Genomic DNA, 19,821 nt, shown 5'->3' with positions numbered 1-19,821 from the left:
CCACAAAATCTAAAAACTCAGTTATGAGCTTACTTGCAGCTATATACAGCCAGAATCACATCTCAAAGCGTGTGAGCAGTCAGAGATTCCCAAAGCTTATGAACTCATTCTTATGTCTGATAGCTTCTATCCTGTGCTTCAGAAATCTTAACAAGAAAACCATAGAATTCAGCTTGCCACAGTAAAACATGTTCAAGCCAGAGGAACACAGCCACTTTCAGCTTTTTTGGGGGGGAGTTTTTCTGAAGGACAGATTGGACACTCCCTAAGCTATAATAACAATTATCCTGTCATTGTTTCAGATATTACTGAAATCTGGAGCTACATTCCTCTTTTTTTTTTCCCCAGATATACAGTAACCATCTGAAATTACAGCTCTTTAAAATGCATTAAAAGAACAGCCCTGGCATCTATTGTTTTCATTTTCAGCACATCTCCAGCAGATTTGAAAAACACCACAGCATTTCAAAAGCAGCCTCTAATTATTTCAGCCCTAGAAATGGTGGTCACATCAGCTTACAATATTATTTCAAAAATTTTAAAAAGCTATACACAGGAGCTGCAAACTAACGGCATTTACAGTGGAAATGTAGATGGTAATCTTAATTAAAAAGTTGCCCCATTGTGATACAATGAACATCAGAAAACATTTTAAAAGGTGTCAAATTGTCATAAAAATATGTTTCATAAATTATATAACCAATCCCCAAATTTTATACCTTCAGTTTTCTCTATTTCTATTAAAATATCTTTAATTACCTGCTGAAAAACAATGTGGAAATAAAAGCAACTTGACTCACATTGACCCAAAACAGTGCAACTTCATGGCCTCAGGTGAAAATGATAACTAAGAAACAGTGATAAGCCAGAAACATAACTTATCACAATCCTCTCAAGGAAGTTCATTTCTCCTAAGCTTTTGTACTTTAGATCTACTCACCTGTCATTCTCCAGTTCTTTTTGCACACTACAATATCCTCTCCACATTTATATCATTAAATACTCCCTGACAATAGCCCAGGTTCTAGAAACATCTGTGGATGCCACACTCCCAGTATTTTCAGCTCCATTTCACATCCTTAGCTGAGAAATAAACCCAATTTGTTGTGGCTTAGCTCAAGGTTTACATTTTGACCAATGCAATTCCCACTGGGAAAACTAAGTAAAAATCATTAAGAGCTCACTTTTCTTCACCATTCTCTCAGTAGATTTCCCTCATCTACCTAGCACCTGATTTTCACCAACCCTGTAGGAACTCATTGTTTTATAGACATCTGCTGCGTTTACACTGAAATTAGTCAATACATTTCAAAATTATTAAGGGGGTCAAGGGAACTGACAGCCATGCAGTTTAGTCATAAAAATCCTCTTTCCCTAAGAAGCCAGGCTTCCCCACTCCTTTCAAGCTTCAGAAATACATAAAATCATTTTAACTGTCTAGCACATTCAGCTTGTAAATTTTCCAGAGAGAGAAAGAAAAGATTTTTCATCTATAGAGGTAAGTTGCAACTCTCTTGTAGATGGAATCAGTAAAGGCTGCCACAGGAATAGCTGTGATGGTCTTTTTGAACAGTGAAAAATTTTCTCTTACACAAAGGACTAATGCAGGACTATACAGCATTCAAACAGTTGGAGTCCTTCATGGTACCATTAGAGAGAATGAGAAAGAAGTTAGTGTGTCTATAGGATCCTAACGTCAAAATAAAATATTAAGTTAAACTGGAAAGGGCACCTCCATCTACCACCAAATACTCAAGATGGGACACTGGTGTTTGCTGTGTTACCAGCTTTCACAGTTATCTCTGCTTCCCCACATTACCTGCAGTCCTCACTTCCAACCCATTGCTGGCTGACGTAGATGCCATTTCCTCTAGTTTACTCCAATGCTGCTAGGGTAAGAGTCCTGCTGGACTTCTGCCCCATCTGTGATCACTCAGGGCAACCCGAGTCTGGCACAGTTTCTCAACTTAGTATCTTAAAGATAAATAGCCCCGTCCGTGCTTTTCATGACATTATAACTAATAAGAGCACCCTCAAGATATGGATGATGAGTCAAAAGAAGGTAAAGTGCTAACTATAAAGAAAAGCAAAATGTGTGAAAATCTGCACTTGAGATAAAACAGATCTCAGCAAGAACATCTGAACAAGTTAGAGAAAAGGCATTGACAACCTAAGAGATGAAGGCAGTCCCTTTTTTTCTCCCTATCAAGCCATTCTCCTTCAACTTTTTCAGTTTATCAATCGTATTAAAATCCTTTACTCCCAGGCTCTTGTTCGGAGATTTCATTAATTGAAATGCAAGAAAATAACGATGAAGAGAGCAAACAGACCTTGATTCATAGATGTTTAAAGCTGCAAGAGATTGTTTAAACTATTTATTTTGATGTCTTACAACAGAACGACTCACCTCCAGCAGTGGAAGAGTGAAAAATACCGTCTGCATCAAGGAAATGTTCTGATATTTCTCACTTGCCCCACACGTCACATGCAGATATACAGACTCAGAAATTAGTTATCCGGAATATTCAAAGTAATTCAGCTTCCAGAAAGCACAAGAAAGTCAGTATTGCCAGAAAATGCTGCCAGTTTTGTTTTGTGCCTCAGATATCTACAGTCCAGAGCTAGGGGAAAACAGTCAGTGAAAATGACCTTATTACCTACAGATAGGAATTTCTGTCACATTCATCTTCAAGCAGCTCTGCCTGCTCACTGTGAAAGTTAATTTGAATAACATCAGATGAAGATAAAACTAGGAAAGGTTGTTCTACTCTGGTTTCTGACACTACATATGTATTTTTCTTCTAATTTCAGTCTTCGCATGAATGCCTCCATATTCATCTAGGATCTATTTTGCTTGTTTTCATTAGGGACAAGAAAGTAGTCCCATGCTCATAAAGAAAGAACACCAGAAAGAAATTGAAGTAAATCTCTACATATACAAAAAATGTGGACACCAAGTGTCTCTTAGACACACTAATAACAAAAATGATAATAGTAACAACATAACTACAAGTTGTACTCAAGATAGAAAAAACAATAGCGTCACTCACAAACCTTTTGGCAAGTGTCTATCATTTAACTAGGCTAAAATACACATGGGAACAGAAAAACAGGTGCACAAGGATGGAAGAACTTGATTATGAGAACGTGAGAGATCAGGCAAGAGCCAGTACTGAGTACAGGTATTGAAACTCTTCAGCCATCAGAATCCCTGACTCTGTCATAGTCTATTATATCCTCCCTCATGCACAATGTTCCCACAGGACTCTGCTCCTCCTGGGAAGAGTATAAGTTTAGACATCCTCTTACATCTCAAAAAGAAGGTAGGCCAATTCCAGGCACATATATCCTTCTGGGAAATGACTAGGTAATGCTCCTTATACCACAGCTGAATTTGGCCCGGGGGTCTGATTTACAAAGGAGATTTTAACTTTTGATCTCCCTTCCTTCCCTTTGAGTGAACCATTTTTACATGGCTTGTCTTGCACAGAGAAGGAGGGAATGTTTTCTGTGAACTCTTCTACTGAAGCTGAGTTCATAAATATCAAAGAGAAAAGAAATGTAGATGAGTGGCAGCAACAGTGAAAATGCTGGAGCAAGGAAGAGAAACAGGATAACAGGGAGAAATGCTTAGGAGAACCATTTAAAACCCGTAAAATAAAGCTATTTGTTTTCCAGCAATGGAAACATCTGAAACGAGAAAGCAATTTGCAGGCTATTTGGTCTCAAAGCTCTGGCATGATCAAATAAATATGCCTACAGAAGAAAAAATATCAGGATCTTTCCACTCTGTCAAGATCCTCTCTTCCTGGTTTCCCACCTCACTACAGAATTACACAAGTGATTCTCAGTATTACATTTTCCTTCATGCGTTTCAATGGCAGGTCCAAGCCAGGTTACTCTCACTCTAGAACCTTGGGATTATATTTCTTATACAAACCCAACACCTCCACGGATTGAAAATAAAGTAATTAAACAAACCAGCTCTCCACAAACTTTTCTTTTTTTTTTTTTTTTTTTTTTTTTTGCATCTGAAGTTCTTCCTTCCCTTGCTACTTTTCTTTCCCTCCCTCCTTTTCACCATTAATTAGTGCTTGTACCACAGAAACAAACCCAATCCACAGCTACAATAAGAAAGATTCTCACACAAAATAGGCAGCTGAACGCACTGCAATCAGGAAATAATGTATTTATTTCACAGACAGAATAAGATGTAGATAGCAAGTAAAGACCCAATGATGAGCTAGCTTACTGGAAGGACTCCGGTGGATGTAGCCAAGGCCCTGCTGGAGCCATTGAATACTCAATATTGGGCACTGTCAAAACTACATTAATTTGGTTAATCATGAGTTAAGTCTCTTAACACTGAAAACAATTACTTTCCTAGTTACAAACATAAAGAAAAGCTGTCTCAGATTTTGCTGCATCCCTTCCATCAAGATAACTCCAGTTTCACCAGTTACCACTCCATTCACTACTGACAGCTACCATCACTTGATAGTGATCCCATAGTCTTTTTACAGGACTTTAGCGTTTACCTTGTTTTGTATGACAAGTTTCCAACAATAATTCTTCCCACCATCATTAGCCGCACACTGACTACAATGTTTGGGCTCCTGTCTCACTGCTTGAAAGAGACTCAGAGTTTTGTCACCACACTTCTGCTCCAAGGAACTTATGCAACCTTATCCTAGTAGAAATGTGCAACATCAATTTTACTGAACCAAACAAGATTTCAGAGGAATATGTCTTCCGAGTGTAATAGTCTAGTTATTATTCCTTCATCTAGTTCCAAACCAGATTTAATGAGAAACTACTGAATTTACTGCATTACTGGAGTGCCCTGATGACATAAATTATCTTTGATGTCTATATACAGTAGCCATAAGGACACAATGAGATCACACATTTTAAGAACATAAAATGTTTAAGGATTAAGAATGTAACTTAAAGCTGATGGTTAGAGAGACATCAGTTTTTAAACAATTCAAGATTTCAGGTTTTCAAGAAAGAGAAAAGCTCTTTAAGCATCATTTATGCAAGCAAGGAATACTGTCTTGCTATTCTACTAAATCAGCAGAAGATTACCCACGTGAAGGCAAGAATTAGATGAAGAAAACACTGTGTTAGTTTAAACTTTTTTGTTAAGCTATGGGAACACACACTTCTATATCATTATATTAGGAGATCAGAAATGCGAGATCATTCAAGTGTAAAACACAATGTCACTTCTACAGACATAATTGTTGAATTAAAATATCTGCAGGTATGTGTTTATGCTATTTAAAAAAAAATACATTCTGGAAAAAAAAATGAGGTAAATTAGATTCAAATTACACCTTCTTACATGCATCATTCTATTTCATTAGAAGACACAGTTCTTCTTGCCTGGCTTCTTACCACAAACCATTGCTAAAAATAAACTTCTGGCAAAGTCAAGACAAAATAGAGAAGCTGTTATATCCGATTTTTTTTTTTAAATCGATTATCCATCAGCAACACACTGTTTCTAGCACCAGGTTTTTTCTTTCTTTCTTAAGACAACAGCAAAGGGCACAAAATAGTATTTGAGTAATCGTACAGCACTTTGCATTGGGAAAAAAATGTGGTAGTTCAGTGATCTACTAATGCCCTGAGGCATGAACACAGCCTAACCCAATCTAGCAGGTAAAGCTAAAAATTTTATGGATGACCATAAAGTTAGGTGGCACCTTTTAAAAGAAGTGCAGCTACACTGCTTGATTCTGACCTCCAGCATAATCTAAAGTGCCTTGTGAAGAAGTATTTCATTTCATTTGCTTGAAATTTACCCATGATTAGCTTCATGTGACCTCATGTCCTTTAATTATGAAAGAGCGAATAAAGTCTGGGGATGATTGGTTTTTTAATATATCCCTTATATCTCCAGTGCTAGACCATCCACTGCTGAGGAATCCTAAATTCTGAGAAATGTCAGGATACAGTTTATTTGCCATACATCAACATGACATGTTTTCCAAAATCTTACTTGCTTACATAATTAAAATTAGACTTCAGTGTCATGTGAACATCTATTCGATTTTAAGATGTGCTTTGTTTTATGAAGGATTACTAGAATTAGACTCCCACTGACTTGAACAATGCTTCATGTGATGGAAAAAAATAAGAATCTACGTAATCTCCTTCATGAAGGAGCACAAGTGAGTAGTGGACATTGGAAACTGAAAAAGCAGTGAGCTCCCTCGTCCCAGAGGAAACTTATCCACTGTGAACTTGAATACATTTAGTTCAGATTTGTTGAACTCCCTGGGAAATAAATCCACCACAGTTTCTCACTGGCATCCCAACTTCCAAGCTGAAGCACGTTGCCCTCAGAATAATGGACATCTGCTACAGTATAGATAAATCTTGGTAGTGTCAAGTACGGACAATTTACAAAAGTACATTTTTGGTTCAAGGGTTTGTGCTCTGTTCAGGAAAGAGAAAAGCAAGAGGTTATTACCTTCAAAGCAAGTAGATTTTCGACTGACTTAGGCTTGGCATAGTCCCATGTAATACATGAATTTCAGTAGTAGCTTTACTAGTCAGGATTTCACTCTAGCATTGGAAGCTCCTAGATCAAACTGGTCACCTAAGTCAACACACAGAAATGTTCCTGGGGAGAGAAAAAATGATAAAGAAATATCTCTACTATCACAGACCTATTAAAAACATAAAGGCACTGGTGGTGTTCTGCTAGATATGTTAAATATAATCTGACTATATCTATACAACAGTGGATCTCCTTTAATTCCCTTTGATCTTGAAGTCTTAATTATAGGAGGCTCTTTGTCTTTAAAGAAAACTGCTACAACTAGAACACTTAAGGTTTCCAGCATTTGACAGTCTCCGAAAATATTAAAAATGCACTTCAAAAATATCCTGTGAGGAACAAACTTAGAAATACTGCGATATGCCAACAGATAGCTGGAAGCATTTGGGGACAATATTTCATAGACAAAATTATCAGGTCAGTCTAAATATCACTATTATTATAAGTTATTTATAAAATATCATTCAATAATACTTTGTATCATTTCAGAAACAAATACCTCTTTTAGTACATTTGTTTTCAATGCAGGATTAAGGATTACGCATGAACATAAAAAGCCTCCTTAATCTCCTGTACTGCTCTGGCCTACAGTCTCCACAGGGAAGGGTTTTGCCACCGAGTGTGAAGTAGTGGTCTGCGTGGACCACAGAAATCTCTTTTTAAACATTTAAACTCAGTCTAAACACCAATCTGCTTAACATGGAGGTTTCCTTACATATTCCAGGAAAATCCTGCCTTACTTTCCCAAAGTTTCCTGAAGTCAGGCCCAAGCCAATGGATACTTGTGTCCAACACATCAAGTATTCACATACAGATTGGTGAAAACAATGAAAAAGCAAAAGTCTTAAACTGAAGAATGAACAGAAGTTTCCTTCTCTCCCCTGAAAGTCTTCTATTCCTTTGCTTTTTAAGACCTGCTAAGAAATAATTTTGGGCATATTTCTCAAGGACCAACCCAGAGAGGAGACATGTTTTAACAAAATCTATTAGTGGACAATAATTCACGCTATCTATCATATTGTACCGTTCATTCATGCATCATCTAACAAGATGACATTTAATACAAAATAAGAATGATGAAGGTCACAGGAATTTGCACAATTTATTACTGGTGTCAAGCCAGATTAGTTTAGCTAGTGCTCGACTAAAATTTGCTTAGTATGACTGTCTCCAAGTAAAAGGTTCTTTTTCTAGTGAATCTTTTTTTCCTCTCATATTCAGTCTTAAACTAAGTACTGAAGTGACTGTAGGGAGCTCTCTGAATCACACCTGAAGAGAGTTATTCAGGTGTATTCATCATGCTTCTATCTCGGCTTTCGCTTACTACTTCTTTTCAGATCCCAACAGTCACTCTCAAGGGTCCACATAAGGATTGTGATGAGATGCAGTAACAATGCTAGATTTTTGGTAAAGTCTGATAGAGAAAAACCCTTGGGAGATGATGATCTCAGTTTGGGGTTAAAAGAATACTTCATATGCACAAGAAAAGTCTTTTTCCAGATAGCCTTTTTCCAAAGTCATTTTTTAGTCTACATTTGAGTGCTGGCCTGAATAATAAGCCACAGAAGCTAATCATCCCTATAGTGGTTTCACCTGGCAAGCAGCTGAACACTAGACAGCCTTTTGCTCACTTCCTCCACTACAGTGGGATGAGGGAGAGAATCAGAGAAGTAGAACTCATAGGTTGAGATTAAAAACTACTTTTAAGACAGAAAAGGAAGAGATAAATCATAATAATGATAATATATAGTAATTATATACACAAATTTACAAAACAAGCTATTCACAAAACAATTGCTTGCCATCCACTGATCAACACTCAGCCAGTCCCCAAGCAGTAGCTGCACCCTCCCTCCAAAGATAGAATATAGTATCATATACGCCACTATGAAGAAAATCAACTCTGCTCCTGCTGAAATCAGGACAGTCCCACTGAACACAAATCAAAAGACTCCACTTAATTATCAACCCACCTGATAATTCCAGGCAGAACCATTTTCATTTTTCGGTTGGAAGAAATACCAAGTTGAAATGAACCTCAGTCACCGGTGGAATCTGACCCCTAACATGCAGATCTATACACAGTATCTATTCAACACTTTTCAGAAAATCAACCAAGTTTTATTACCTTTAAGACTGCCACAGGAGTGGGGTTTGGGTTTTTTTTTTTATTGTATCTTTTCAAAATGCCACATTTACGCTTCCATGAATGATTCAGACAACTCCCTTATCCACCTTTAATGAAGCTGTCAGAGTTACTCCAGGGTTAATTAAACCCAAGAGGCAAAAAACTACAGTGTGGCCTTGAAAGGATCCTTTACAATCATTAGATATGTAGATGAATAACGTTCAAAGCTGACAAGCACTTCTCATTCCCATAGTATTTCTGCATGTGTCCAGGTCTGGAGCTCCCAGCTCAAGAAAGATGCAGAGCTCTTGGAGTGGGTCCAGAGGAGGGCCACAGAACTTCTCCTACAAGGACAGGCTGAGTGGGCTGGGCTTGTTCAGTCTGGAGAATAGAAGGCTCTGGGGAGACCTCATTGCAGCCTTCCAATACTTATAGAGATATTATAAACAGGAATTAAATCAACTTCTTATATAGGTAGATAGCGACAGAACAAGGAGAAACAATTTTAAACTAAAAGAGGGGAGACTTATATCAGGTGGCAGGGGAAATTTTTCACTGATAAGGTGGTGAGGAGTTGGAACCAGTTACCAAGAGAGGTTGTGGATGCTCTGTCCTGGTTGGTGCTCAAGGACAGGTTGGATAGAGCCCTGGGCAACCTGATCTAGAGCCTGAGTTAGTGGCTGGCTACCCTGCCTGCAGAAGGGAGGCTGAAACCAGATGATCTTTGAGGCCTCTTCCACCGCAAGCCATTCTATGCACTGAATATTGACCCCCGTTATACGACAAAGTTTCTCCATATTACTTGACATCAACTCCTCATTCCTTTGGAAGCATATAAATGTCATTTATATCATTCAGCATTTATTGCTGGATTAAGCTATACCTCCAGCAAACAAACAACTCTAGATTGAGCTTCCACAGATTCCTCATGAACAAAGTTACAAGTAATGTCTTTTAAGAGGAAAAAAAAGCTCTTCAATCTGAAGAAGTTGAAGTCCTAATGCAACATTCCTGCTCATGAAACTCAACGTTGTAAGAGCCCAAGAGAAACCTGTAGAAAGAAAAACTCATCCATCATTACAGCTAGCACCAGGAAGAGCTTTTCCATTTAAACTTTTTTTTAACATCAGTAGAAAACTATTTTCTTAAAACTGAAGTTGTTCAGATGGATATTTTATTATTTATTTTAGGATGGAGGAGGAATTTATTTGTAAAGTGACTGAATAAGGAGCTGTGACTAATATATTTGCCAGGGATAGGAGAAATAAAAAACAAAACCAAATGTTATTACACTTTCTCTAAGAAGAAATATTGCCTCCTCTCCAAGTCACTTTGCTCACAAGATTACTTTCCTCAACTGTGCGGGAGCTGGATTACAGAACAAGATGATTTCTGAAAATATTCTTCAGGCAGATCAGTTCCTGATCTGACTTGCTGGATTAACACACTGATGGTAGACCAGCACAGAAGAGTGTGAGAAGAATAACTGACCAGGGCATCTTTCGGTGATACTCTATGCCACGTGTTGACATACCTCTAGTCAAGGCCTCTGAGTTAAACAAACTGAACAAAACACTTTCCTTCGAAGACCTGAGTGACAGAGCATGTGCAGAAATCATAGAAGTCAGGAGAAACTAGCCGGGGCCATCTGCTCACTGTTGTGGGATGAATGGATGGTCTGACACCACCTTCACTAAAAACCAATGTATTTTATGAGTCAAAATCCACTGCTAGGTGCCCCAGTTCCTACCATAACAGCAGACATCCAGTCACAGCTTCTAGATTACAAGGTATCACCCTTCTGCAGGAAATCCCCCTACTCGCACATGAACTCATGGAAAAGAAAGCCACCGATTCAGGAAATAAAACAAGTCTTCAGGCACAAACGGAGATTTAGCAGTGATTACTACTGCAGTTTTGGACAAGCTAGCTGACTTTGCACAGAGGAGCACAAGGAACCTTCCTGTACAGATAGGCGGCAGCAGATATAGCTGCCTTTGACCAGTTTTCGGTTCACCCAAGAAAGGTACTGCTCACAGTAGGGTAACGAAGAAGGAATAGCTTACCCCTTTCCAAGAATCAGAACTTGCTAAAAACTTCCAAAGGAGACAAACTACAAGTAGAGATGCTTCCTTTTTGGCTGCCAGCCCTTAAATGAGGTTAGGGAGAGGAGGACCCTGGGCCCACCCTTTCTGATTGCACCAGTTAATTGCTTGCACCTGTGCTCCTAGGGCTGGCTACACCCCTTCACCAGGTGCTCAGTCACTGGTTCAGGCCATGTCCTAAGGGTTCCCATACACTCCCATAATCGGGTTCTGTCAACTTCGCTATGTAGGCAGTAGCTAACAGCAGAACTGTACTAATATACTGGTGGAAGAAGAGGGAAGAACAAAGTCAAGCCATCATGATCATTTTTGCAGAAATGGTCTGATCTCAGCTGTTCAGAGTAGTGTTCACACAGACTGGTGTCTGTGTTGGGCATTGTAAGTTCAGAAGTGATGCGCATTTCCTTATCAATGAGGCAAAGCAGGCAATTTCAGCATCATCCAAATTCTCCTCATCCCAGCTTGGGAAGCCTCTCTTCTCTGATGTGATTTACAAGTTCTTTTCCCCTGCTCCACTTCACAGGCATGGTAGGGCAGAGAATTCACTCCTGAATACCATTTTATGCATTTCCTCTATTTCCTCTCCCTCTGTTACAGTTGTGCAACTAAAAACCTAGCTCTGAATAAAATCAAGCCAGCAAAAGACTCTGTGAAAGTAGGAATGTCAGACCTTTACTAAAGCATTCAAGAACACGTTGCTTACAAAACCAACACAACTGATAAAATTCAAACCCTGCATGTTACTGGTTACACCCAATCCTGTCATGTTTTGAGATACTCTAAATGGTTTCAGGAGTATCTCATAGGTCAGTATTACTTTCCATATATTCTTAGGGATATAATAATAATCTTATTCTTGATTCTATAATATAATTAGATATTAGATTCTATAATATAATTAGATATTAGATTCTATAATATAATTAGATATTAGATTCTATAATATAATTAGATATTAGATTCTATAATAATAATCCTATTTTTTTTCTTAAAAAGCCATGCACAAAGCATGCTGAATGAAAACATGAAGCTCACAGATAAGTCTGGATAACAGCATCCATGAGTAGGCCTGCCATCTTAATAGTGCCACAAAAGCTCTGTTGATTATGGTTGTTTTCATTTTTAAATGCAGTATTACATTTTAATTAGACAAATTTGACTACAATAAAACAAAAGACAAGCCCATGAGGAGGCAGTAATATTCAGGGAAAAGATTTTCATGTGAAGGTCCTTCAGCACAATATATATACACCATACTTAGCCTCTAGTAAAGGAGATAACATTGTGTCCTATACCTACAAATCTCAAGTACCTTTTGGCCACTCTGTGAATTGTAACAAGAACTGGACACCAAATTATATTCCAAAATCCCATGCAGAGCATGTGGAAAAATATAAGGACATTTACAGAAAAAAGTGCTCTCTCAAAGATGAGTTGTATTGCCAAGTGTATTAAAGTTCAATAGACACTTGAATAGCAATAACATATCCATATAGAACAATTGCCTGGAATTTTATCCCGGGCAACTCATCCTTCATTTATACATATTATAGCTGCTTAAACATGCAGTACGATACGTGGAAAATGTTAGAGTAGGTAGAGGTTGAAGAAATTAACTGAAAGGTTTCAATTTTTCTGACAAACCTTAACAAGACTTACTGGCTTAGGAAACTATTTCAGGTTCTAGACATAAACATGTTATTCATTACCTACTGTGTCTAAAGATTCTTTGCTAGCCATATCATATGAACACATCTCAAACTCGGAGCTTTCAATTTCATACTCTTTGAGTTCATAGTACATTGGAAGATACATCACCACAAAAAGTACCAAAAGTGCAGTAAAACACTTGCACAAGTTTCAATCAATAAACCGTAAGACTGTTCTTTTCAGTGGCATGTACAAGATGTTCACATCTAGTGCTAAAGATTCTCTCACCTGTTGAAAATTAAGTGAGCAGATTTCCCTGGCTGTAAAATTAATGAGAGCTAAAAATAATCAATCTTGGAAACGACTGGACTATCAGTATTTGTAACCCACCAAATCCACGTGCTTTGAAATTTCTGGGAGCTCTCAATGTAAATTAGGATGTCTTTATTCCAAAAGTCAAGAACAAGCCATTTGCACTACAAGAAAAACATTCGTAGTCATTAGCTCATGACCCATAAATGAACACACTATTTTCAGTGATCAATAATAGAATTGCACACTCTCCAGTTTATTATCAAAGAAAGAAAGATCTTCAGAAGTAACTGCACTTTAAGAACAAAAAAAAAAGGATATTTTTGTTCAAATTCAAGTTCAACTGGCTTAGGTTTCCCTTTCTCAGCTCTATTCCCATCTTATTTCACGTTGTACAGAAATACCATACCAAAGATTTTTCTCAGGGTCTGGAAATAAGATAAAAGCAAAGACTAACAGGAAACTCCTTACATTTCCTGCAAAGGCTTTCCAGAAAGGAGATCCAAATAAACTTCTTGACATCAGAACTGAAATCTACCTGAAAACAGTCTGGTACTCAGTAGGAAATGTAGGCATCTTCTCCAGCAGTGGAGAAGATTTTGGTTTGTACTGTAGAGCTTAAGCCCTAATCAAATAATACTTTTATAAAACCCCATGCTGCTAGCACATGCACAAGCCACTTGCATGGTCTCCCATCTCAGTGTGACCCAGCACGAGCACTAATACTTTACCCAATAACTCCCAGAGACTACACCAAGAACTGAATAAACAACCCTACCTTGCCTATATAAACCTATTGGGACTACCCAGGATGCGTTAAGGTGCAGGAGTGAGTCATAATCAAGGTGAAAGGAAGAGGATTTTACTTCGTTATGAAGTTGAACACCCTCAGTTTATTCCTACAGAAATTTTGGTATCAATGACTACAGTACTATTTTTCCCCATCAACCCTAACTCTGCACAGAAGTCTGTTCCAGCCTTATAGAATAATTGCTCAGAACTGCACAGAAACCCCTATTTTCTTTAAATAATCCAAAGAGAAGTCAGCTTGGAGGCTTCAGAGCATTGTAAGTCACTGTGCCCAGTCAAGGTAGTAAATAATACAGCATAAAAGATTCACCCGTGCAGCAAGGTGAAAGAAGGAAAAATGCTTTGAGCTGAAGGAGGCAATTAAGGTAGGGCTGCAAGGGGACCCTCAGGATGATTTCTCAGTGTTTCCTCTAAGGTCTCCTCTCTGACTTTTCAATGATCAAAGGCAGAAGAATCTCTGGATACAGATAGGTGCTTTTTGCCTATAGTTGATGGTCTCATAGGGAGCAGCAAGCAGACACAGACTAAAGTTACACAGAGCACTCTGCAAACAAGGGTGTCTGACAGTAGCGAAGGCACCTGACACACTGCTGCTGCTTGCAGTCTCTAAGGTGAGCACAAGCAGTGTAGGGCATGCAGCAAAACATTTCAAGAGCAGCTGGCTGGCCCTTGTGAGAAATGCCCCCTTCAGTGCCAGCACAGTGGTGAGACCAGCAAACACACAAGTTCATGGGGGCAGGAAGGGCAGAGACATGAGTGGTAGGGAAAGGCCAACAGCTGCAATATGCTTGCTCTGATCTTTTTATCAAGTCATAATATTTTAAGCGTTGGCTTGATGAGGGGATTTTAAGCAGCAGGGAACTGAAAAACTACACGATGACCTAAATACCCCCCAGTATGCTCTGCTGCTTTCTTGGTACATCTCTTGTGCACTTACCTGTGTAAGAGAGCCCAGTATGTGAACACTGCTCTTACAGCTTTCCATTAAAGGTACTCCCTGGACATGTCAGAACATGTACTCTTATACTCTAAATAGCCAGTCATTCAGAACTCACCACATTTCTGCAGCTCTGCATAAAACACTAATTCAAAAGAGAAGCACAGAAGCACTACCGAGACAAACCCCGCTTGCAGGGGGCCAGAATAAAACCACTGCCTCCTAGTTTTCCACACACATACAGGGGAGCAGAACTTTGGTTTAAAACCACTATACTTCTGTCAGAATCTTTGGTCGCTTGGAGGTGGACTGGGACACTACTAGCCTGTAGGATATAATTTGCATTCTAATTAGCTTGTATTGCAAGTACAAACCCATGCTCCATGCACACTGAGACAAGAGCTGGGATTACATTTCTGTGTCAGGACAGTGGGGAAGAGGTTTGCAAGCCAGGGTATGAAGGCTCAAAACCTCACCCTGCAAATGATCAAACAAAACCTGCCTATCTGGTTTGTCAGTTTGACCATAGGGCTGGAGAAATTCTTCAAACTGTCCCCTCGTTCCAAGGTAATGACTAATGACATGTTACACAAAGGAGGTGGAAGAACAGAGCGCACTGCAAGCAGCCTCCTTTCTTCCCCTAGGCATGACAAATTGTTCCCAACCACAGCTACAGCTCTGATTAAAATACACATTTCTGAAGCACAAAAGTGTAAACTGTGAAATCTGTGTTATCTGATACTTTATGAAGAAAGGCAACTTTCACTCTTGGGGAAAAAAAAAGATAAACAACTCAAGTCCAGCTTGACTTCACCAAACTCTCCAAGCCCCAGGGAAGAGCACAGCCTTACATTTCCTGCGTTGTGGCAGATTTCAGCTTGTGCTCCTATAATGCAGAGTTACACGTAATTTGAAACTATATAAGAATAAGAAACAAAACTTTCACCCACTGAAACGACACTCACAGTAAGTGGCCTGTGCCACTAACGGCAATAACTTAAGGATCCTACAATGGAGAAAAAAATACAGTAGCTTCACTTCTGTAGTCTCAGTGAAGATAGATATGAATTTCCTCTGGTAAACTCAGAATTTATGTCTTTTGACTTATATTCTTGTACTGACATTGTGTTTCCATTCATTAGAAAGTGATTAGATAATTTGAAATCTTGGGTTGGTAGATTAAGTCTCAAACATCATCCCATAAAAGCTCAGAGGGCAGCAAGTTGCACTACTTGTAGACACTTTCACTTAAAGAAATCAGTTTACCAGACTGCAGCTGGCAAATTTGGAATGCAGATAGGTTCAGCTTTGATTTTCATTTTCTTACATACTTAGGTTTTATTGTAATTCTTGTACAAAAGTATTGTGCAAGTATTGTACATGAACTTGTACTTCTACATGTATTTGTTTCCCAACCTCAACAGTAGTCTATGCCAACCACTAGAAGAAATGCCAGAAGCAGCACCTGCTAAAAAATTCACTGAGCCAAACCACAGGGTAAATCATGTAGTAAGTCAGCTGCAATTGATCACCACAAATGAAATTTATCTTCCATAGCTCCATGTCTTTCCCCATTTACATGTATTAAATGCAGGATAATTCAAACTCCTTTTAATTATGTGTGTTGATTTTTAATATTCTATTTTTGTGTGTGTGTGTGTGTTTTTTTTAAACTACTGCAAATGCTAGTGCCACTTAAGAAAGATTCTGATAGATGGAAATAAAGCTCCAGGGAAAACAAAACTTCACATTAGAACTAAGAAACTGGCACTCTTATGTCTGATTCAGAACAGACTGAGTTCAGAATGTTGTCCACAAAAATTATGGTTGATGAGAAGAATAGAATAATTCCCCGATTTATAACAGCTGCAGGTTTATTCAATTAATGAAATACAGGCAATTTGGACAACAAACCATGTCTCACTGATTTCCAAGACAACGCAGTTAAATTGATAAAACAAATGAAGATATGTTTACATAATTGTGAAGGCAAATTATTCCAGCGTAACTTATTCTCTCATATTTAAAGTACGACACCTGTAGCAGCAGCTTTCTACTAACATGAGAGCATTCCTATCTGGAAGCCACTAACTACAGCACTATCTAGACAGTATTACTTTAAAATCTGCAGTACAGCTATACTTGGATCAGCCGGAAGAGATCCCAATATACCCCAGGGTTAACTGATCCTGTTCCAAGAACACTCCTTGTGACTCCTCTGGGGATCAATCCTTTAAGGTTTCTTTTATCATTTTTAACATACTACTTGACTTCCACTCAGTATGCCCCAGAGTTGATATTTAATAACATAAAGAATACGCACAGGTGGGCTGCCAAGCTGCCTCTCAACAACTTCTGCTGACAAAAGGGAAACTCAAGACAGCAGGCTAGAGCTGACTTTGCAAAGTTTGGCTTTTAATAACTGTTTCCTCCTCTTTTTAAAGACCAGTTTGAGTTCCCTCTAGAAAGCGACCATTTTGGGACAGCCCCAGAATTCCTGACAGCCACAGCCCTGGGCTGCACTCCCCAAACAGTGGCTGGAGTGCTCATTGCTGTGTTTCTTCCCTGTTTATCAATCACTGTCTTCTTGATGACAGCACTGAGGACACCACCTTCCTTTAATTCCTCAGCTATTCAGTGCAACAAAACACCTCTATCTGCTCCCAACTTCCCAAAATTTAAAAGCTACTCCCAGATTTGTTGCTCCTTTCTTATTTTTCTAATATTTTACACTCCTGCTGACTTCACTGGAACCAGGCCTTTTCCTCTAAAGTGTACCAGTTCCTCATCTTGAGGCATTTCTTTAAAAGTAATTTTACCCTAACCCCTCACATTTGTTCCATATTTTTGCATGCTAAAGCCAAACTAATATTACAGTCCAATCCAGTAATTCCACTCCACTCAAATCCTCCTTCTTCCTTGCATAGGGAAAAAAATAATAAATCAGTCTTCTTTCAACTGGTAGGAGAAAAGGCTGATCCAAGGGATAAAGGGAACACATGGATTCCCCTTCCACCTCCCCTAGAACTTCTGCAAATTTGAAAGCATTGTTTCCACCGGACATTTCATGCAAATCAACGTAAATCCTGTTCAGATTTCTCTGGAGTCTTACTGTCTGCTTTCAGAACCAAACAAGACCGGAGCTGAACTATAAGACAGTTACGAGGTCAAATAATTTGTTAAGAATACACTGAGTTTCAGTTTGAAGCGCTTTGGCAAAGCTCTGATAGTTTAAAAGACAATTCTCTTCATCCAACCGGAAGCCATATTTTCTTCCCAGGAAAAAGTGAAAGTAAGTTTTAACAGCCCTTACTCAACTATATTAGTGCCCTCCACAAACTCTGTGGACAACTATCCCTTGAGTGACTGAGTAGGAGAAGAAAATCTAATAAATTCTCATGAACTTGAAACCAACCAACTCCAGTCAACAGGAAGAGTCCCAGTGACTGCTGGGGTCTTCCAGTGATACCCATCCAACAAAGGAAATGGCATCCACCTGTACCAGCACTGGGGGGAGCTCCTGGTACCCAAATTGAGGTCTCTTAGACATAGTGCCTCCAAAAAATTGAACCTTGCACTGAATATGGAACTGGAGAGTTCACTGCTCCAATACGCTTAGAGTCAAAATTAAGCACTCCGGGTGTCATTAATACACGTTAAGGTTGAACTCAAATAGTTTGTCAATAAGCATCTTGAAAACTGCATTAAGATTTAGAACGACTGTACTTCACGTAGTTGCAACCAAGCATATAGGAAAAAGCCTGCCTGCAGTCAATTGTACCAATTGAATTAAGTGCCACAAAAAAAAACATCAAGCTGAGTAGAAAATTGGTCAGAAATTGGAAATCAAATTGTAATGGGTAATGGTTTATGAAAGAGGCAAACAGGATAGAAAAATGAAGCTTCGCATTCTCCATCTCTATCAATTACTTAGATGAAGGAACAAGAAACTACAATTCATGTATTTGCCTCAACATTAGCATAAGAGATATTGGCTTCCAAATGCTGTCCCAGAAGCACTTTGACACTGAAGCCTAGAAAATAGAATTTAATACAGATAAGGGACTTTGCATAATGGAAGTTAAATATTAATTGTAACCACAAAGTAAAGAGGAAATAATGTAGACAACAGGTATTAAAAGGATTAATGAAGTGTAATAGATTGTTTCTCTCTAGCTGCAAGAGCAAGAAAATAGGAGAGCACGGTGCTTGGCTGACCACAAATCCTGTCTATGTTACATAATAATTAAGTAAAAAAATCTATACTTACTGCATTAAATTCAGTTTGGGCTCATTATTTATGAAAAGGTATTTAAGAAAAAGTGTGCAATGTATGTGTTAGTGTAGCCACAGTCCTAAGAATTACCATGAACTTTTGTTTCTTCAGTTTTAAAATGACATCCCAGTAAACTCTTGCATAGTTGGCAAAATACATATATTAATACCAACAGGTTTATTATTTCTCACAGGTGCTTATTTACAAGGGTTCCTTTAGGTTGGAGCAAAGCATATTCATTGCCTATATTTCATTTAAGTAAACATGTTCGTGATTATTATTGATGGGAAGAATTATGTGACAGCAGTGCAGAACAGTGAAAACAAACAATAAGACTCCCCAAGCTGTACGCAGCCAAACACAAGCGATAGCGTTACTAACAGCTAATAAGTATACAAATGCAGTGCTCATGCTGTATACTATGACATGAGGGTCAAGTATATGAAATAGATTGGTACAGCTAATTTAGAATCCTGATATGCTTATTTTAATGCAGCGCTGAAGTTTCCAGCAGAGCTCAGGATATAGCATGGTAAGCCATTCCACTCGTAACTGTGGATTGTCATGTTTAATAGAGTCAGGACTAAACTCTAGAAAACTTATTTTCAAATTAACTTCTTTTCCTCTCAGCCTACCTTTCTATCGTTGCTTTTCTATATCTGTACTATTTCCATCCCAGACTTTCTAATCATTGGCCAGGTTAAAACAAACAAAAAAAGCACCTGAAATTAAATGATCAAAATATGCCACAGATGTGATTTTTGTCAACAAGTAGGAATCCTCACCCAATCACTAAGTGCCCATCCTGCAAAATCTCTATATTAAAAATTATTGCTTGAACAAAAGAACTGTTCCACAGATTTCTTATGTTACTAATTAATGTTCCTAATGCTTAAACATGCAAAAATATTCCACTCCTACAAGATTCCAAAGCAGAGTAGTATGCTTTCTTTTCCTTCTGCTACTTTCACCATGGCTGGAGGTTTTCTTCTTTCTTCATGCTTTTAAGGAACAATGCTTCCACATTTTTTT

At 38.4% G+C, this 19,821-nt stretch overlaps 1 protein-coding gene across 47 annotated transcripts in view; it reads right to left on the bottom strand.

Annotated features, from left to right (window-relative positions):
* The window catches only part of LOC110399220, a 585,449-nt gene that overhangs the window by 228,235 nt on the left and 337,393 nt on the right, over positions 1-19,821 (bottom strand). For all 47 annotated transcript variants that reach the window (XR_002438981.1, XR_002438982.1, XR_002438989.1 and 44 more), the window contains one exon: positions 6,482-6,634. The gene's annotated coding sequence lies outside the window, so the exon portion shown is untranslated. The remainder of the gene's footprint in view (positions 1-6,481; positions 6,635-19,821) is intronic.

Source organism: Numida meleagris, chromosome 5 (assembly GCF_002078875.1).
Source record: "Numida meleagris isolate 19003 breed g44 Domestic line chromosome 5, NumMel1.0, whole genome shotgun sequence".
In the NCBI taxonomy this organism is placed as follows: domain Eukaryota; kingdom Metazoa; phylum Chordata; class Aves; order Galliformes; family Numididae; genus Numida; species Numida meleagris.
This window is presented reverse-complemented; position numbering and strand designations above follow the sequence as displayed.